A 22,005-nucleotide genomic window follows, 5' to 3' on the forward strand; every position below is an offset into this window, starting at 1 on the left:
TGTTAGTAGCAGGCTTCACCACTGTTTTAACACTATTAGTAGCAGGCTTCACCACTGTTTTAACACTGTTAGTAGCAGGCTTCACCACTGTTTTAAAACAGTTAGTAGCAGGCTTCACCACTGTTTTAACACAGTTAGTAGCTGGCTTCACCACTGTTTTAACACTGTGTTAGTAGCAGGCTTCACCACTGTTTTAACACGGTTAGTAGCAGGCTTCACCACTGTTTTAACACTGTGTTAGTAACAGGCTTCACCACTGTTTTAACAGTGTTAGTAACAGCCTTCACCACTGTTTTAAAACAGTTAGTAGCAGGCTTCACCACTGTTTTAACACTGTGTTAGTAGCAGGCTTCACCACTGTTTTAACACAGTTAGTAGCAGGCTTCACCACTGTTTTAAAACAGTTAGTAGCAGGCTTCACCACTGTTTTAAAACAGTTAGTAGCAGGCTTCACCACTGTTTTAAAACAGTTAGTAGCAGGCTTCACCACTGTTTTAACACTGTGTTAGTAGCAGGCTTCACCACTGTTTTAACACAGTTAGTAGCAGGCTTCACCACTGTTTTAAAACAGTTAGTAGCAGGCTTCACCACTGTTTTAACACAGTTAGTGCAGGCTTCACCACTGTTTTAAAACAGTTAGTAGCAGGCATCACCACTGTTTTAACACAGTTAGTAGCAGGCTTCACCACTGTTTTAAAACAGTTAGTAGCAGGCTTCACCACTGTTTTAACACAGTTAGTGCAGGCTTCACCACTGTTTTAAAACAGTTAGTAGCAGGCATCACCACTGTTTTAACACAGTTAGTAGCAGGCTTCACCACTGTTTTAAAACAGTTAGTAGCAGGCTTTGCTGCAGGGAACACATATGGATTCTCTTTTTTTCTATGTTTTTTTACTCTGGTGCGCCATCAACTCTTTATGTGTAGCAGAGGGGTATTTTTGATCTAAATATTTTGTTTCCCCCAACCTTTTCCATGGTCTCCTGTGTACAGTACACAATACAGATCTTTCTATTGACCTGTTGACCAACTATATGGTTATGACATGATTCTCAGCCTTCATGAGGATATCATTGAAAATCAACATGGATAGAGCCACAGCTATAAGTGATATTATTGAAAACCAACATGGATAGAACCACAGCTCTAAGGGTAGGCAGCGCCAATAAGACAAACATCAGAGACCCAGCAGTCCATAATTCAGCGTCTGAGCTGAAGGCTCTCTGAGTTGCAGCCTAAAACCTCAGGCCACCCGTACGACGAGCAGTCAATCAGGAAAATAACACTATGTCAGTAGCAGGCTTCACCACTGTTTTAACACTGTTAGTAGCAGGCTTCACCACTGTTTTAACACTGTGTTAGTAGCAGGCTTCACCACTGTTTTAACACTGTGTTAGTTGCAGGCTTCACCACTGTTTTAACACTGTGTTAGTTGCAGGCTTCACCACTGTTTTAACACTGTGTTAATAGCAGGCTTCACCACTGTTTTGACACTGTGTTAGTAGCAGGCTTCACCACTGTTTTAACACACTGTTAGAAGCAGGCTTCACCACTGTTTTAACACTGTGTTAGTAGCAGGCTTCACCACTGTTTTAACACTGTTAGTAGCAGGCTTCACCACTGTTTTAACACTGTGTTAGTAGCGGGCTTCACCACTGTTTTCACACTGTTAGTAACAGGCTTCACCACTGTTTTCACACTGTTAGTAACAGGCTTCACCACTGTTTTAACACTGTGTTAGTAGCAGGCTTCACCACTGTTTTAACACCGTGTCAGTAGCAGGCTTCACCACTGTTTTAACAGTTTTAGTAACAGTTTTTACCACTGTTTTAACACTGTGTTAGTAACAGGCTTCACCACTGTTTTAACAGTGTTAGTAACAGGCTTCACCACTGTTTTAACACCGTGTTAGTAGCAGGCTTCACCACTGTTTTAACACAGTTAGTAGCAGGCTTCACCACTGTTTTAACACTGTGTTAGTAACAGGCTTCACCACTGTTTTAACAGTGTTAGTAACAGCCTTCACCACTGTTTTAACACCGTGTTAGTAGCAGGCTTCACCACTGTTTTAACACCGTGTCAGTAGAACGATTCACCACTGTTTTAACACAGTTAGTAGCAGGCTTCACCACTGTTTTAACACTGTGTTAGTAGCAGGCTTCACCACTGTTTTAACACTGTGTTAGTAGCAGGCTTCACCACTGTTTTAACACAGTTAGTAGCAGGCTTCACCACTGTTTTAAAACAGTTAGTAGCAGGCTTCACCACTGTTTTAAAACAGTTAGTAACAGGCTTCACCACTGTTTTAACACTGTGTTAGTAGCAGGCTTCACCACTGTTTTAACACTGTGTTAGTTGCAGGCTTCACCACTGTTTTAACACAGTTAAACACTGTGTTAGTAGCAGGCTTCACCACTGTTTTAACACAGTTAGTAGCAGGCTTCACCACTGTTTTAACACTGTTAGTAGCAGGCTTCACCACTGTTTTAAAACAGTTAGTAGCAGGCTTCACCACTGTTTTAACACAGTTAGTAGCATGCTTCACCACTGTTTTAACACTGTGTTAGTAGCAGGCTTCACCACTGTTTTAACACTATTAGTAGCAGGCTTCACCACTGTTTTAACACTGTTAGTAGCAGGCTTCACCACTGTTTTAAAACAGTTAGTAGCAGGCTTCACCACTGTTTTAACACAGTTAGTAGCTGGCTTCACCACTGTTTTAACACTGTGTTAGTAGCAGGCTTCACCACTGTTTTAACACGGTTAGTAGCAGGCTTCACCACTGTTTTAACACTGTGTTAGTAACAGGCTTCACCACTGTTTTAACAGTGTTAGTAACAGCCTTCACCACTGTTTTAACACCGTATTAGTAGCAGGCTTCACCACTGTTTTAACACTGTGTTAGTAGCAGGCTTCACCACTGTTTTAACACTGTGTTAGTAGCAGGCTTCACCACTGTTTTAACACTGTGTTAGTAGCAGGCTTCACCACTGTTTTAACACTGTGTTAGTAGCAGGCTTCACCACTGTTTTAAAACAGTTAGTAGCAGGCTTCACCACTGTTTTAACACAGTTAGTAGCAGGCTTCACCACTGTTTTAACACTGTGTTAGTAGCAGGCTTCACCACTGTTTTAACACAGTTAGTAGCAGGCTTCACCACTGTTTTAAAACAGTTAGTAGCAGGCTTCACCACTGTTTTAAAACAGTTAGTAGCAGGCTTCACCACTGTTTTAACACAGTTAGTGCAGGCTTCACCACTGTTTTAAAACAGTTAGTAGCAGGCATCACCACTGTTTTAACACAGTTAGTAGCAGGCTTCACCACTGTTTTAAAACAGTTAGTAGCAGGCTTTGCTGCAGGGAACACATATGGATTCTCTTTTTTTCTATGTTTTTTTACTCTGGTGCGCCATCAACTCTTTATGTGTAGCAGAGGGGTATTTTTGATCTAAATATTTTGTTTCCCCCAACCTTTTCCATGGTCTCCTGTGTACAGTACACAATACAGATCTTTCTATTGACCTGTTGACCAACTATATGGTTATGACATGATTCTCAGCCTTCATGAGGATATCATTGAAAATCAACATGGATAGAGCCACAGCTATAAGTGATATTATTGAAAACCAACATGGATAAGAACCACAGCTCTAAGGGCAGGCAGCGCCAATAAGACAAACATCAGAGACCCAGCAGTCCATAATTCAGCGTCTGAGCTGAAGGCTCTCTGAGTTGCAGCCTAAAACCTCAGGCCACCCGTACGACGAGCAGTCAATCAGGAAAATAACACTATGTCAGTAGCAGGCTTCACCACTGTTTTAACACTGTTAGTAGCAGGCTTCACCACTGTTTTAACACTGTGTTAGTAGCAGGCTTCACCACTGTTTTAACACTGTGTTAGTTGCAGGCTTCACCACTGTTTTAACACTGTGTTAGTTGCAGGCTTCACCACTGTTTTAACACTGTGTTAATAGCAGGCTTCACCACTGTTTTGACACTGTGTTAGTAGCAGGCTTCACCACTGTTTTAACACACTGTTAGAAGCAGGCTTCACCACTGTTTTAACACTGTGTTAGTAGCAGGCTTCACCACTGTTTTAACACTGTTAGTAGCAGGCTTCACCACTGTTTTAACACTGTGTTAGTAGCGGGCTTCACCACTGTTTTCACACTGTTAGTAACAGGCTTCACCACTGTTTTCACACTGTTAGTAACAGGCTTCACCACTGTTTTAACACTGTGTTAGTAGCAGGCTTCACCACTGTTTTAACACTGTGTCAGTAGCAGGCTTCACCACTGTTTTAACAGTTTTAGTAACAGTTTTTACCACTGTTTTAACACTGTGTTAGTAACAGGCTTCACCACTGTTTTAACAGTGTTAGTAACAGGCTTCACCACTGTTTTAACACCGTGTTAGTAGCAGGCTTCACCACTGTTTTAACACAGTTAGTAGCAGGCTTCACCACTGTTTTAAAACAGTTAGTAGCAGGCTTCACCACTGTTTTAAAACAGTTAGTAGCAGGCTTCACCACTGTTTTAAAACAGTTAGTAGCAGGCTTCACCACTGTTTTAACACTGTGTTAGTAGCAGGCTTCACCACTGTTTTAACACAGTTAGTAGCAGGCTTCACCACTGTTTTAAAACAGTTAGTAGCAGGCTTCACCACTGTTTTAAAACAGTTAGTAGCAGGCTTCACCACTGTTTTAAAACAGTTAGTAGCAGGCTTCACCACTGTTTTAACACTGTGTTAGTAGCAGGCTTCACCACTGTTTTAACACAGTTAGTAGCAGGCTTCACCACTGTTTTAAAACAGTTAGTAGCAGGCTTCACCACTGTTTTAACACAGTTAGTGCAGGCTTCACCACTGTTTTAAAACAGTTAGTTGCAGGCATCACCACTGTTTTAACACAGTTAGTAGCAGGCTTCACCACTGTTTTAAAACAGTTAGTAGCAGGCTTCACCACTGTTTTAACACAGTTAGTGCAGGCTTCACCACTGTTTTAAAACAGTTAGTAGCAGGCATCACCACTGTTTTAACACAGTTAGTAGCAGGCTTCACCACTGTTTTAAAACAGTTAGTAGCAGGCTTTGCTGCAGGGAACACATATGGATTCTCTTTTTTTCTATGTTTTTTTACTCTGGTGCGCCATCAACTCTTTATGTGTAGCAGAGGGGTATTTTTGATCTAAATATTTTGTTTCCCCCAACCTTTTCCATGGTCTCCTGTGTACAGTACACAATACAGATATTTCTATTGACCTGTTGACCAACTATATGGTTATGACATGATTCTCAGCCTTCATGAGGATATCATTGAAAATCAACATGGATAGAGCCACAGCTATAAGTGATATTATTGAAAACCAACATGGATAGAACCACAGCTCTAAGGGCAGGCAGCGCCAATAAGACAAACATCAGAGACCCAGCAGTCCATAATTCAGCGTCTGAGCTGAAGGCTCTCTGAGTTGCAGCCTAAAACCTCAGGCCACCCGTACGACGAGCAGTCAATCAGGAAAATAACACTATGTCAGTAGCAGGCTTCACCACTGTTTTAACACTGTTAGTAGCAGGCTTCACCACTGTTTTAACACTGTGTTAGTAGCAGGCTTCACCACTGTTTTAACACTGTGTTAGTTGCAGGCTTCACCACTGTTTTAACACTGTGTTAGTTGCAGGCTTCACCACTGTTTTAACACTGTGTTAATAGCAGGCTTCACCACTGTTTTAACACTGTTAGAAGCAGGCTTCACCACTGTTTTAACACTGTGTTAGTAGCAGGCTTCACCACTGTTTTAACACTGTTAGTAGCAGGCTTCACCACTGTTTTAACACTGTGTTAGTAGCGGGCTTCACCACTGTTTTCACACTGTTAGTAACAGGCTTCACCACTGTTTTCACACTGTTAGTAACAGGCTTCACCACTGTTTTAACACTGTGTTAGTAGCAGGCTTCACCACTGTTTTAACACCGTGTCAGTAGCAGGCTTCACCACTGTTTTAACAGTTTTAGTAACAGTTTTTACCACTGTTTTAACACTGTGTTAGTAACAGGCTTCACCACTGTTTTAACAGTGTTAGTAACAGGCTTCACCACTGTTTTAACACCGTGTTAGTAGCAGGCTTCACCACTGTTTTAACACAGTTAGTAGCAGGCTTCACCACTGTTTTAACACTGTGTTAGTAACAGGCTTCACCACTGTTTTAACAGTGTTAGTAACAGCCTTCACCACTGTTTTAACACCGTGTTAGTAGCAGGCTTCACCACTGTTTTAACACCGTGTCAGTAGAACGATTCACCACTGTTTTAACACAGTTAGTAGCAGGCTTCACCACTGTTTTAACACTGTGTTAGTAGCAGGCTTCACCACTGTTTTAACACTGTGTTAGTAGCAGGCTTCACCACTGTTTTAACACAGTTAGTAGCAGGCTTCACCACTGTTTTAAAACAGTTAGTAGCAGGCTTCACCACTGTTTTAAAACAGTTAGTAACAGGCTTCACCACTGTTTTAACACTGTGTTAGTAGCAGGCTTCACCACTGTTTTAACACTGTGTTAGTTGCAGGCTTCACCACTGTTTTAACACAGTTAAACACTGTGTTAGTAGCAGGCTTCACCACTGTTTTAACACAGTTAGTAGCAGGCTTCACCACTGTTTTAACACTGTTAGTAGCAGGCTTCACCACTGTTTTAAAACAGTTAGTAGCAGGCTTCACCACTGTTTTAACACAGTTAGTAGCAAGCTTCACCACTGTTTTAACACTGTGTTAGTAGCAGGCTTCACCACTGTTTTAACACTATTAGTAGCAGGCTTCACCACTGTTTTAACACTGTTAGTAGCAGGCTTCACCACTGTTTTAACACTGTTAGTAGCAGGCTTCACCACTGTTTTAAAACAGTTAGTAGCAGGCTTCACCACTGTTTTAACACAGTTAGTAGCAGGCTTCACCACTGTTTTAACACTGTGTTAGTAGCAGGCTTCACCACTGTTTTAACACTGTGTTAGTAGCAGGCTTCACCACTGTTTTAACACAGTTAGTAGCAGGCTTCACCACTGTTTTAAAACAGTTAGTAGCAGGCTTCACCACTGTTTTAAAACAGTTAGTAACAGGCTTCACCACTGTTTTAACACTGTGTTAGTAGCAGGCTTCACCACTGTTTTAACACTGTGTTAGTTGCAGGCTCCACCACTGTTTTAACACAGTTAAACACTGTGTTAGTAGCAGGCTTCACCACTGTTTTAACACAGTTAGTAGCAGGCTTCACCACTGTTTTAACACTGTTAGTAGCAGGCTTCACCACTGTTTTAAAACAGTTAGTAGCAGGCTTCACCACTGTTTTAACACAGTTAGTAGCATGCTTCACCACTGTTTTAACACTGTGTTAGTAGCAGGCTTCACCACTGTTTTAACACTATTAGTAGCAGGCTTCACCACTGTTTTAACACTGTTAGTAGCAGGCTTCACCACTGTTTTAAAACAGTTAGTAGCAGGCTTCACCACTGTTTTAACACAGTTAGTAGCTGGCTTCACCACTGTTTTAACACTGTGTTAGTAGCAGGCTTCACCACTGTTTTAACACGGTTAGTAGCAGGCTTCACCACTGTTTTAACACTGTGTTAGTAACAGGCTTCACCACTGTTTTAACAGTGTTAGTAACAGCCTTCACCACTGTTTTAACACCGTATTAGTAGCAGGCTTCACCACTGTTTTAACACTGTGTTAGTAGCAGGCTTCACCACTGTTTTAACACTGTGTTAGTAGCAGGCTTCACCACTGTTTTAAAACAGTTAGTAGCAGGCTTCACCACTGTTTTAACACAGTTAGTAGCAGGCTTCACCACTGTTTTAAAACAGTTAGTAGCAGGCTTCACCACTGTTTTAAAACAGTTAGTAGCAGGCTTCACCACTGTTTTAACACAGTTAGTAGCAGGCTTCACCACTGTTTTAAAACAGTTAGTAGCAGGCTTCACCACTGTTTTAACACAGTTAGTAGCAGGCTTTGCTGCAGGGAACACATATGGATTCTCTTTTTTTCTATGTTTTTTTACTCTGGTGCGCCATCAACTCTTTATGTGTAGCAGAGGGGTATTTTTGATCTAAATATTTTGTTTCCCCCAACCTTTTCCATGGTCTCCTGTGTACAGTACACAATACAGATCTTTCTATTGACCTGTTGACCAACTATATGGTTATGACATGATTCTCAGCCTTCATGAGGATATCATTGAAAATCAACATGGATAGAGCCACAGCTATAAGTGATATTATTGAAAACCAACATGGATAGAACCACAGCTCTAAGGGCAGGCAGCGCCAATAAGACAAACATCAGAGACCCAGCAGTCCATAATTCAGCGTCTGAGCTGAAGGCTCTCTGAGTTGCAGCCTAAAACCTCAGGCCACCCGTACGACGAGCAGTCAATCAGGAAAATAACACTATGTCAGTAGCAGGCTTCACCACTGTTTTAACACTGTTAGTAGCAGGCTTCACCACTGTTTTAACACTGTGTTAGTAGCAGGCTTCACCACTGTTTTAACACTGTGTTAGTTGCAGGCTTCACCACTGTTTTAACACTGTGTTAGTTGCAGGCTTCACCACTGTTTTAACACTGTGTTAATAGCAGGCTTCACCACTGTTTTGACACTGTGTTAGTAGCAGGCTTCACCACTGTTTTAACACACTGTTAGAAGCAGGCTTCACCACTGTTTTAACACTGTGTTAGTAGCAGGCTTCACCACTGTTTTAACACTGTTAGTAGCAGGCTTCACCACTGTTTTAACACTGTGTTAGTAGCGGGCTTCACCACTGTTTTCACACTGTTAGTAACAGGCTTCACCACTGTTTTCACACTGTTAGTAACAGGCTTCACCACTGTTTTAACACTGTGTTAGTAGCAGGCTTCACCACTGTTTTAACACCGTGTCAGTAGCAGGCTTCACCACTGTTTTAACAGTTTTAGTAACAGTTTTTACCACTGTTTTAACACTGTGTTAGTAACAGGCTTCACCACTGTTTTAACAGTGTTAGTAACAGGCTTCACCACTGTTTTAACACTGTGTTAGTAGCAGGCTTCACCACTGTTTTAACACAGTTAGTAGCAGGCTTCACCACTGTTTTAACACTGTGTTAGTAACAGGCTTCACCACTGTTTTAACAGTGTTAGTAACAGCCTTCACCACTGTTTTAACACCGTGTTAGTAGCAGGCTTCACCACTGTTTTAACACCGTGTCAGTAGAACGATTCACCACTGTTTTAACACAGTTAGTAGCAGGCTTCACCACTGTTTTAACACTGTGTTAGTAGCAGGCTTCACCACTGTTTTAACACTGTGTTAGTAGCAGGCTTCACCACTGTTTTAACACAGTTAGTAGCAGGCTTCACCACTGTTTTAAAACAGTTAGTAGCAGGCTTCACCACTGTTTTAAAACAGTTAGTAACAGGCTTCACCACTGTTTTAACACTGTGTTAGTAGCAGGCTTCACCACTGTTTTAACACTGTGTTAGTTGCAGGCTTCACCACTGTTTTAACACAGTTAAACACTGTGTTAGTAGCAGGCTTCACCACTGTTTTAACACAGTTAGTAGCAGGCTTCACCACTGTTTTAACACTGTGTTAGTAGCGGGCTTCACCACTGTTTTCACACTGTTAGTAACAGGCTTCACCACTGTTTTCACACTGTTAGTAACAGGCTTCACCACTGTTTTAACACTGTGTTAGTAGCAGGCTTCACCACTGTTTTAACACCGTGTCAGTAGCAGGCTTCACCACTGTTTTAACAGTTTTAGTAACAGTTTTTACCACTGTTTTAACACTGTGTTAGTAACAGGCTTCACCACTGTTTTAACAGTGTTAGTAACAGGCTTCACCACTGTTTTAACACCGTGTTAGTAGCAGGCTTCACCACTGTTTTAACACAGTTAGTAGCAGGCTTCACCACTGTTTTAACACTGTGTTAGTAACAGGCTTCACCACTGTTTTAACAGTGTTAGTAACAGCCTTCACCACTGTTTTAACACCGTGTTAGTAGCAGGCTTCACCACTGTTTTAACACCGTGTCAGTAGAACGATTCACCACTGTTTTAACACAGTTAGTAGCAGGCTTCACCACTGTTTTAACACTGTGTTAGTAACAGGCTTCACCACTGTTTTAACACTGTGTTAGTAGCAGGCTTCACCACTGTTTTAACACAGTTAGTAGCAGGCTTCACCACTGTTTTAAAACAGTTAGTAGCAGGCTTCACCACTGTTTTAAAACAGTTAGTAACAGGCTTCACCACTGTTTTAACACTGTGTTAGTAGCAGGCTTCACCACTGTTTTAACACTGTGTTAGTTGCAGGCTTCACCACTGTTTTAACACAGTTAAACACTGTGTTAGTAGCAGGCTTCACCACTGTTTTAACACAGTTAGTAGCAGGCTTCACCACTGTTTTAACACTGTTAGTAGCAGGCTTCACCACTGTTTTAAAACAGTTAGTAGCAGGCTTCACCACTGTTTTAACACAGTTAGTAGCAAGCTTCACCACTGTTTTAACACTGTGTTAGTAGCAGGCTTCACCACTGTTTTAACACTATTAGTAGCAGGCTTCACCACTGTTTTAACACTGTTAGTAGCAGGCTTCACCACTGTTTTAACACTGTTAGTAGCAGGCTTCACCACTGTTTTAAAACAGTTAGTAGCAGGCTTCACCACTGTTTTAACACAGTTAGTAGCAGGCTTCACCACTGTTTTAACACTGTGTTAGTAGCAGGCTTCACCTCTGTTTTAACACTGTGTTAGTAGCAGGCTTCACCACTGTTTTAACACAGTTAGTAGCAGGCTTCACCACTGTTTTAAAACAGTTAGTAGCAGGCTTCACCGCTGTTTTAAAACAGTTAGTAACAGGCTTCACCACTGTTTTAACACTGTGTTAGTAGCAGGCTTCACCACTGTTTTAACACTGTGTTAGTTGCAGGCTCCACCACTGTTTTAACACAGTTAAACACTGTGTTAGTAGCAGGCTTCACCACTGTTTTAAAACAGTTAGTAGCAGGCTTCACCACTGTTTTAAAACAGTTAGTAACAGGCTTCACCACTGTTTTAACACTGTGTTAGTAGCAGGCTTCACCACTGTTTTAACACTGTGTTAGTTGCAGGCTTCACCACTGTTTTAACAGTTTTAGTAACAGTTTTTACCACTGTTTTAACACTGTGTTAGTAACAGGCTTCACCACTGTTTTAACAGTGTTAGTAACAGGCTTCACCACTGTTTTATAACCGTGTTAGTAGCAGGCTTCACCACTGTTTTAACACAGTTAGTAGCAGGCTTCACCACTGTTTTAACACTGTGTTAGTAACAGGCTTCACCACTGTTTTAACAGTGTTAGTAACAGCCTTCACCACTGTTTTAACACCGTGTTAGTAGCAGGCTTCACCACTGTTTTAACACCGTGTCAGTAGAACGATTCACCACTGTTTTAACACAGTTAGTAGCAGGCTTCACCACTGTTTTAACACTGTGTTAGTAGCAGGCTTCACCACTGTTTTAACACTGTGTTAGTAGCGGGCTTCACCACTGTTTTCACACTGTTAGTAACAGGCTTCACCACTGTTTTCACACTGTGTTAGTAGCAGGCTTCACCACTGTTTTAACACCGTGTCAGTAGCAGGCTTCACCACTGTTTTAACAGTTTTAGTAACAGTTTTTACCACTGTTTTAACACTGTGTTAGTAACAGGCTTCACCACTGTTTTAACAGTGTTAGTAACAGGCTTCACCACTGTTTTAACACCGTGTTAGTAGCAGGCTTCACCACTGTTTTAACACAGTTAGTAGCAGGCTTCACCACTGTTTTAACACTGTGTTAGTAACAGGCTTCACCACTGTTTTAACAGTGTTAGTAACAGCCTTCACCACTGTTTTAACACCGTGTTAGTAGCAGGCTTCACCACTGTTTTAACACCGTGTCAGTAGAACGATTCACCACTGTTTTAACACAGTTAGTAGCAGGCTTCACCACTGTTTTAACACTGTGTTAGTAGCAGGCTTCACCACTGTTTTAAAACAGTTAGTAGCAGGCTTCACCACTGTTTTAAAACAGTTAGTAACAGGCTTCACCACTGTTTTAACACTGTGTTAGTAGCAGGCTTCACCACTGTTTTAACACTGTGTTAGTTGCAGGCTTCACCACTGTTTTAACACAGTTAAACACTGTGTTAGTAGCAGGCTTCACCACTGTTTTAACACAGTTAGTAGCAGGCTTCACCACTGTTTTAACACTGTTAGTAGCAGGCTTCACCACTGTTTTAAAACAGTTAGTAGCAGGCTTCACCACTGTTTTAACACAGTTAGTAGCAAGCTTCACCACTGTTTTAACACTGTGTTAGTAGCAGGCTTCACCACTGTTTTAACACTATTAGTAGCAGGCTTCACCACTGTTTTAACACTGTTAGTAGCAGGCTTCACCACTGTTTTAACACTGTTAGTAGCAGGCTTCACCACTGTTTTAAAACAGTTAGTAGCAGGCTTCACCACTGTTTTAACACAGTTAGTAGCAGGCTTCACCACTGTTTTAACACTGTGTTAGTAGCAGGCTTCACCACTGTTTTAACACTGTGTTAGTAGCAGGCTTCACCACTGTTTTAACACAGTTAGTAGCAGGCTTCACCGCTGTTTTAAAACAGTTAGTAACAGGCTTCACCACTGTTTTAACACTGTGTTAGTAGCAGGCTTTACCACTGTTTTAACACTGTGTTAGTTGCAGGCTCCACCACTGTTTTAACACAGTTAAACACTGTGTTAGTAGCAGGCTTCACCACTGTTTTAACACAGTTAGTAGCAGGCTTCACCACTGTTTTAACACTGTTAGTAGCAGGCTTCACCACTGTTTTAAAACAGTTAGTAGCAGGCTTCACCACTGTTTTAACACAGTTAGTAGCATGCTTCACCACTGTTTTAACACTGTGTTAGTAGCAGGCTTCACCACTGTTTTAACACTATTAGTAGCAGGCTTCACCACTGTTTTAACACTGTTAGTAGCAGGCTTCACCACTGTTTTAAAACAGTTAGTAGCAGGCTTCACCACTGTTTTAACACAGTTAGTAGCTGGCTTCACCACTGTTTTAACACTGTGTTAGTAGCAGGCTTCACCACTGTTTTAACACGGTTAGTAGCAGGCTTCACCACTGTTTTAACACTGTGTTAGTAACAGGCTTCACCACTGTTTTAACAGTGTTAGTAACAGCCTTCACCACTGTTTTAACACCGTATTAGTAGCAGGCTTCACCACTGTTTTAACAGTGTTAGTAACAGCCTTCACCACTGTTTTAACACCGTGTTAGTAGCAGGCTTCACCACTGTTTTAACACAGTTATCAGCAGGCTTCACCACTGTTTTAACACTGTGTTAGTAACAGGCTTCACCACTGTTTTAACACTGTGTCAGTAGCAGGCTTCACCACTGTTTTAACACTGTGTTAGTAGCAGGCTTCACCACTGTTTTAACACTGTGTTAGTAGCAGGCTTCACCACTGTTTTAACACAGTTAGTAGCAGGCTTCACCACTGTTTTAAAACAGTTAGTAGCAGGCTTCACCACTGTTTTAAAACAGTTAGTAACAGGCTTCACCACTGTTTTAACACTGTGTTAGTAGCAGGCTTCACCACTGTTTTAACACTGTGTTAGTTGCAGGCTTCACCACTGTTTTAACACAGTTAAACACTGTGTTAGTAGCAGGCTTCACCACTGTTTTAACACAGTTAGTAGCAGGCTTCACCACTGTTTTAACAAAGTTAGTAGCAGGCTTCACCACTGTTTTAAAACAGTTAGTAGCAGGCTTCACCACTGTTTTAACACAGTTAGTAGCAGGCTTCACCACTGTTTTAACACTGTTAGTAGCAGGCTTCACCACTGTTTTAACACTATTAGTAGCAGGCTTCACCACTGTTTTAACACTGTTAGTAGCAGGCTTCACCACTGTTTTAAAAATGTTAGTAGCAGGCTTCACCACTGTTTTAAAACAGTTAGTAGCAGGCTTCACCACTGTTTTAACACAGTTAGTAGCAGGCTTCACCACTGTTTTAACACTGTGTTAGTAGCAGGCTTCACCACTGTTTTAACACTGTGTTAGTAGCAGGCTTCACCACTGTTTTAACACGGTTAGTAGCAGGCTTCACCACCGTTTTAACACTGTTAGTAGCAGGCTTCACCACTGTTTTAATACTCTTAGTAGCAGGCTTCACCACTGTTTTAAAACAGTTAGTAGCAGGCTTCACCACTGTTTTAACACAGTTAGTTGCAGGCTTCACCACTGTTTTAACACAGTTAGTAGCAGGCTTCACCACTGTTTTAACACAGTTAGTAGCAGGCGTCACCACTGTTTTAAAACAGTTAGTAGCAGGCTTCACCACTGTTTTAACACAGTTAGTAGCAGGCTTCATCACTGTTTTAACACAGTTAGTAGCAGGCATCACCACTGTTTTAACACAGTTAGTAGCAGGCTTCACCACTGTTTTAACACAGTTTAGTAGCAGGCTTCACCACTGTTTTAACACTGTGTTAGTTGCAGGCTTCACCACTGTTTTAACACAGTTAAACACTGTGTTAGTAGCAGGCTTCACCACTGTTTTAACACAGTTAGTAGCAGGCTTCACCACTGTTTTAACACTGTTAGTAGCAGGCTTCACCACTGTTTTAAAACAGTTAGTAGCAGGCTTCACCACTGTTTTAACACAGTTAGTAGCAGGCTTCACCACTGTTTTAACACTGTGTTAGTAGCAGGCTTCACCACTGTTTTAACACTATTAGTAGCAGGCTTCACAACTGTTTTAACACTGTTAGTAGCAGGCTTCACCACTGTTTTAACACTGTTAGTAGCAGGCTTCACCACTGTTTTAAAACAGTTAGTAGCAGGCTTCACCACTGTTTTAAAACAGTTAGTAGCAGGCTTCACCACTGTTTTAACACAGTTAGTAGCTGGCTTCACCACTGTTTTAACACTGTGTTAGTAGCAGGCTTCACCACTGTTTTAACACGGTTAGTAGCAGGCTTCACCACTGTTTTAACACTGTGTTAGTAACAGGCTTCACCACTGTTTTAACAGTGTTAGTAACAGCCTTCACCACTGTTTTAACACCGTGTTAGTAGCAGGCTTCACCACTGTTTTAACAGTGTTAGTAACAGCCTTCACCACTGTTTTAACACCGTGTTAGTAGCAGGCTTCACCACTGTTTTAACACAGTTATTAGCAGGCTTCACCACTGTTTTAACACTGTGTTAGTAACAGGCTTCACCACTGTTTTAACACCGTGTCAGTAGAACGATTCACCACTGTTTTAACACAGTTAGTAGCAGGCTTCACCACTGTTTTAACACTGTGTTAGTAGCAGGCTTCACCACTGTTTTAAAACAGTTAGTAGCAGGCTTCACCACTGTTTTAAAACAGTTAGTAACAGGCTTCACCACTGTTTTAACACTGTGTTAGTAGCAGGCTTCACCACTGTTTTAACACTGTGTTAGTTGCAGGCTTCACCACTGTTTTAACACAGTTAAACACTGTGTTAGTAGCAGGCTTCAGCACTGTTTTAACACAGTTAGTAGCAGGCTTCACCACTGTTTTAACAAAGTTAGTAGCAGGCTTCACCGCTGTTTTAAAACAGTTAGTAGCAGGCTTCACCACTGTTTTAACACAGTTAGTAGCAGGCTTCACCACTGTTTTAACACAGTTAGTAGCAGGCTTCACCACTGTTTTAACACTGTGTTAGTAGCAGGCTTCACCACTGTTTTAACACGGTTAGTAGCAGGCTTCACCACCGTTTTAACACTGTTAGTAGCAGGCTTCACCACTGTTTTAATACTCTTAGTAGCAGGCTTCACCACTGTTTTAAAACAGTTAGTAGCAGGCTTCACCACTGTTTTAACACAGTTAGTTGCAGGCTTCACCACTGTTTTAACACAGTTAGTAGCAGGCTTCACCACTGTTTTAACACAGTTAGTAGCAGGCGTCACCACTGTTTTAAAACAGTTAGTAGCAGGCTTCACCACTGTTTTAACACAGTTAGTAGCAGGCTTCATCACTGTTTTAACACAGTTAGTAGCAGGCATCACCACTGTTTTAACACAGTTAGTAGCAGGCTTCACCACTGTTTTAACACAGTTTAGTAGCAGGCTTCACCACTGTTTTAACACTGTGTTAGTTGCAGGCTTCACCACTGTTTTAACACAGTTAAACACTGTGTTAGTAGCAGGCTTCACCACTGTTTTAACACAGTTAGTAGCAGGCTTCACCACTGTTTTAACACTGTTAGTAGCAGGCTTCACCACTGTTTTAAAACAGTTAGTAGCAGGCTTCACCACTGTTTTAACACAGTTAGTAGCAGGTTTCACCACTGTTTTAACACTGTGTTAGTAGCAGGCTTCACCACTGTTTTAACACTATTAGTAGCAGGCTTCACAACTGTTTTAACACTGTTAGTAGCAGGCTTCACCACTGTTTTAACACTGTTAGTAGCAGGCTTCACCACTGTTTTAAAACAGTTAGTAGCAGGCTTCACCACTGTTTTAACACAGTTAGTAGCTGGCTTCACCACTGTTTTAACACTGTGTTAGTAGCAGGCTTCACCACTGTTTTAACACGGTTAGTAGCAGGCTTCACCACTGTTTTAACACTGTGTTAGTAACAGGTTTCACCACTGTTTTAACAGTGTTAGTAACAGCCTTCACCACTGTTTTAACACCGTGTTAGTAGCAGGCTTCACCACTGTTTTAACAGTGTTAGTAACAGCCTTCACCACTGTTTTAACACCGTGTTAGTAGCAGGCTTCACCACTGTTTTAACACAGTTATTAGCAGGCTTCACCACTGTTTTAACACTGTGTTAGTAACAGGCTTCACCACTGTTTTAACACTGTGTCAGTAGAACGATTCACCACTGTTTTAACACAGTTAGTAGCAGGCTTCACCACTGTTTTAACACTGTGTTAGTAGCAGGCTTCACCACTGTTTTAAAACAGTTAGTAGCAGGCTTCACCACTGTTTTAAAACAGTTAGTAACAGGCTTCACCACTGTTTTAACACTGTGTTAGTAGCAGGCTTCACCACTGTTTTAACACTGTGTTAGTTGCAGGCTTCACCACTGTTTTAACACAGTTAAACACTGTGTTAGTAGCAGGCTTCACCACTGTTTTAACACAGTTAGTAGCAGGCTTCACCACTGTTTTAACAAAGTTAGTAGCAGGCTTCACCACTGTTTTAAAACAGTTAGTAGCAGGCTTCACCACTGTTTTAACACAGTTAGTAGCAGGCTTCACCACTGTTTTAACACTATGTTAGTAGCAGGCTTCACCACTGTTTTAACACAGTTAGTAGCAGGCTTCACCACTGTTTTAAAACAGTTAGTAGCAGGCTTCACCACTGTTTTAAAACAGTTAGTAACAGGCTTCACCACTGTTTTAACACTGTGTTAGTAGCAGGCTTCACCACTGTTTTAACACTGTGTTAGTTGCAGGCTTCACCACTGTTTTAACACAGTTAAACACTGTGTTAGTAGCAGGCTTCACCACTGTTTTAACACAGTTAGTAGCAGGCTTCACCACTGTTTTAACAAAGTTAGTAGCAGGCTTCACCACTGTTTTAAAACAGTTAGTAGCAGGCTTCACCACTGTTTTAACACAGTTAGTAGCAGGCTTCACCACTGTTTTAACACTGTGTTAGTAGCAGGCTTCACCACTGTTTTAACACTATTAGTAGCAGGCTTCACCACTGTTTTAACACTGTTAGTAGCAGGCTTCACCACTGTTTTAACACTGTTAGTAGCAGGCTTCACCACTGTTTAAAAAAAGTTAGTAGCAGGCTTCACCACTGTTTTAACACAGTTAGTAGCAGGCTTCACCACTGTTTTAACACTGTGTTAGTAGCAGGCTTCACCACTGTTTTAACACTGTGTTAGTAGCAGGCTTCACCACTGTTTTAACACGGTTAGTAGCAGGCTTCACCACCGTTTTAACACTGTTAGTAGCAGGCTTCACCACTGTTTTAATACTCTTAGTAGCAGGCTTCACCACTGTTTTAAAACAGTTAGTAGCAGGCTTCACCACTGTTTTAACACAGTTAGTTGCAGGCTTCACCACTGTTTTAACACAGTTAGTAGCAGGCTTCACCACTGTTTTAACACAGTTAGTAGCAGGCGTCACCACTGTTTTAAAACAGTTAGTAGCAGGCTTCACCACTGTTTTAACACAGTTAGTAGCAGGCTTCATCACTGTTTTAACACAGTTTAGTAGCAGGCTCACCACTGTTTTAACACTGTGTTAGTTGCAGGCTTCACCACTGTTTTAACACAGTTAAACACTGTGTTAGTAGCAGGCTTCACCACTGTTTTAACACAGTTAGTAGCAGGCTTCACCACTGTTTTAACACTGTTAGTAGCAGGCTTCACCACTGTTTTAAAACAGTTAGTAGCAGGCTTCACCACTGTTTTAACACAGTTAGTAGCAGGCTTCACCACTGTTTTAACACTGTGTTAGTAGCAGGCTTCACCACTGTTTTAACACTATTAGTAGCAGGCTTCACAACTGTTTTAACACTGTTAGTAGCAGGCTTCACCACTGTTTTAACACTGTTAGTAGCAGGCTTCACCACTGTTTTAAAACAGTTAGTAGCAGGCTTCACCACTGTTTTAACACAGTTAGTAGCTGGCTTCACCACTGTTTTAACACTGTGTTAGTAGCAGGCTTCACCACTGTTTTAACACGGTTAGTAGCAGGCTTCACCACTGTTTTAACACTGTGTTAGTAACAGGCTTCACCACTGTTTTAACAGTGTTAGTAACAGCCTTCACCACTGTTTTAACACCGTGTTAGTAGCAGGCTTCACCACTGTTTTAACAGTGTTAGTAACAGCCTTCACCACTGTTTTAACACCGTGTTAGTAGCAGGCTTCACCACTGTTTTAACACAGTTATTAGCAGGCTTCACCACTGTTTTAACACTGTGTCAGTAGAACGATTCACCACTGTTTTAACACAGTTAGTAGCAGGCTTCACCACTGTTTTAACACTGTGTTAGTAGCAGGCTTCACCACTGTTTTAACACTGTGTTAGTAGCAGGCTTCACCACTGTTTTAACACTGTGTTAGTAGCAGGCTTCACCACTGTTTTAAAACAGTTAGTAGCAGGCTTCACCACTGTTTTAAAACAGTTAGTAACAGGCTTCACCACTGTTTTAACACTGTGTTAGTAGCAGGCTTCACCACTGTTTTAACACTGTGTTAGTTGCAGGCTTCACCACTGTTTTAACACAGTTAAACACTGTGTTAGTAGCAGGCTTCACCACTGTTTTAACACAGTTAGTAGCAGGCTTCACCACTGTTTTAACAAAGTTAGTAGCAGGCTTCACCACTGTTTTAAAACAGTTAGTAGCAGGCTTCACCACTGTTTTAACACAGTTAGTAGCAGGCTTCACCACTGTTTTAACACTATGTTAGTAGCAGGCTTCACCACTGTTTTAACACTATTAGTAGCAGGCTTCACCACTGTTTTAACACTGTTAGTAGCAGGCTTCACCACTGTTTTAACACTGTTAGTAGCAGGCTTCACCACTGTTTTAAAACAGTTAGTAGCAGGCTTCACCACTGTTTTAACACAGTTAGTAGCAGGCTTCACCACTGTTTTAACACTGTGTTAGTAGCAGGCTTCACCACTGTTTTAACACTGTGTTAGTAGCAGGCTTCACCACTGTTTTAACACGGTTAGTAGCAGGCTTCACCACCGTTTTAACACTGTTAGTAGCAGGCTTCACCACTGTTTTAATACTCTTAGTAGCAGGCTTCACCACTGTTTTAAAACTGTTAGTAGCAGGCTTCACCACTGTTTTAACACAGTTAGTAGCAGGCTTCACCACTGTTTTAACAAAGTTAGTAGCAGGCTTCACCACTGTTTTAAAACAGTTAGTAGCAGGCTTCACCACTGTTTTAACACAGTTAGTAGCAGGCTTCACCACTGTTTTAACACAGTTAGTAGCAGGCTTCACCACTGTTTTAACACTATGTTAGTAGCAGGCTTCACCACTGTTTTAACACTATTAGTAGCAGGCTTCAACACTGTTTTAACACTGTTAGTAGCAGGCTTCACCACTGTTTTAACACTGTTAGTAGCAGGCTTCACCACTGTTTTAAAACAGTTAGTAGCAGGCTTCACCACTGTTTTAACACAGTTAGTAGCAGGCTTCACCACTGTTTTAACACTGTGTTAGTAGCAGGCTTCACCACTGTTTTAACACTGTGTTAGTAGCAGGCTTCACCACTGTTTTAACACAGTTAGTAGCAGGCTTCACCACCGTTTTAACACTGTTAGTAGCAGGCTTCACCACTGTTTTAATACTCTTAGTAGCAGGCTTCACCACTGTTTTAAAACTGTTAGTAGCAGGCTTCACCACTGTTTTAAAACAGTTAGTAGCAGGCTTCACCACTGTTTTAACACAGTTAGTAGCAGGCTTCACCACTGTTTTAACACTGTGTTAGTAGCAGGCTTCACCACTGTTTTAACACTGTGTTAGCTGCAGGCTTCACCACTATTTTAACACTGTGTTAGTTGCAGGCTTCACCACTGTTTTAACACAGTTAAACACTGTGTTAGTAGCAGGCTTCACCACTGTTTTAACACAGTTAGTAGCAGGCTTCACCACTGTTTTAACAAAGTTAGTAGCAGGCTTCACCACTGTTTTAAAACAGTTAGTAGCAGGCTTCACCACTGTTTTAACACAGTTAGTAGCAGGCTTCACCACTGTTTTAACACTGTTAGTAGCAGGCTTCACCACTGTTTTAACACTATTAGTAGCAGGCTTCACCACTGTTTTAACACTGTTAGTAGCAGGCTTCACCACTGTTTTAAAAATGTTAGTAGCAGGCTTCACCACTGTTTTAAAACAGTTAGTAGCAGGCTTCACCACTGTTTTAACACAGTTAGTAGCAGGCTTCACCACTGTTTTAACACTGTGTTAGTAGCAGGCTTCACCACTGTTTTAACACTGTGTTAGTAGCAGGCTTCACCACTGTTTTAACACGGTTAGTAGCAGGCTTCACCACCGTTTTAACACTGTTAGTAGCAGGCTTCACCACTGTTTTAATACTCTTAGTAGCAGGCTTCACCACTGTTTTAAAACAGTTAGTAGCAGGCTTCACCACTGTTTTAACACAGTTAGTTGCAGGCTTCACCACTGTTTTAACACAGTTAGTAGCAGGCTTCACCACTGTTTTAACACAGTTAGTAGCAGGCGTCACCACTGTTTTAAAACAGTTAGTAGCAGGCTTCACCACTGTTTTAACACAGTTAGTAGCAGGCTTCATCACTGTTTTAACACAGTTAGTAGCAGGCATCACCACTGTTTTAACACAGTTAGTAGCAGGCTTCACCACTGTTTTAACACAGTTTAGTAGCAGGCTTCACCACTGTTTTAACACTGTGTTAGTTGCAGGCTTCACCACTGTTTTAACACAGTTAAACACTGTGTTAGTAGCAGGCTTCACCACTGTTTTAACACAGTTAGTAGCAGGCTTCACCACTGTTTTAACACTGTTAGTAGCAGGCTTCACCACTGTTTTAAAACAGTTAGTAGCAGGCTTCACCACTGTTTTAACACAGTTAGTAGCAGGCTTCACCACTGTTTTAACACTGTGTTAGTAGCAGGCTTCACCACTGTTTTAAAACTATTAGTAGCAGGCTTCACAACTGTTTTAACACTGTTAGTAGCAGGCTTCACCACTGTTTTAACACTGTTAGTAGCAGGCTTCACCACTGTTTTAAAACAGTTAGTAGCAGGCTTCACCACTGTTTTAAAACAGTTAGTAGCAGGCTTCACCACTGTTTTAACACAGTTAGTAGCTGGCTTCACCACTGTTTTAACACTGTGTTAGTAGCAGGCTTCACCACTGTTTTAACACGGTTAGTAGCAGGCTTCACCACTGTTTTAACACTGTGTTAGTAACAGGCTTCACCACTGTTTTAACAGTGTTAGTAACAGCCTTCACCACTGTTTT

The 22,005-nt window shown here is 41.6% G+C and overlaps 1 long non-coding RNA gene across 1 annotated transcript in view; it reads left to right on the top strand.

Moving 5' to 3' along the window:
* Positions 1-22,005, top strand: part of LOC311126183 — a 108,981-nt gene that overhangs the window by 45,320 nt on the left and 41,656 nt on the right. The gene's annotated exons all lie outside the window — the stretch shown is intronic.

Source organism: Coregonus lavaretus (genome assembly GCF_964263955.1).
Source record: "Coregonus lavaretus genome assembly, contig: HAP1_SCAFFOLD_990, whole genome shotgun sequence".
NCBI classification, from domain to species: domain Eukaryota; kingdom Metazoa; phylum Chordata; class Actinopteri; order Salmoniformes; family Salmonidae; genus Coregonus; species Coregonus lavaretus.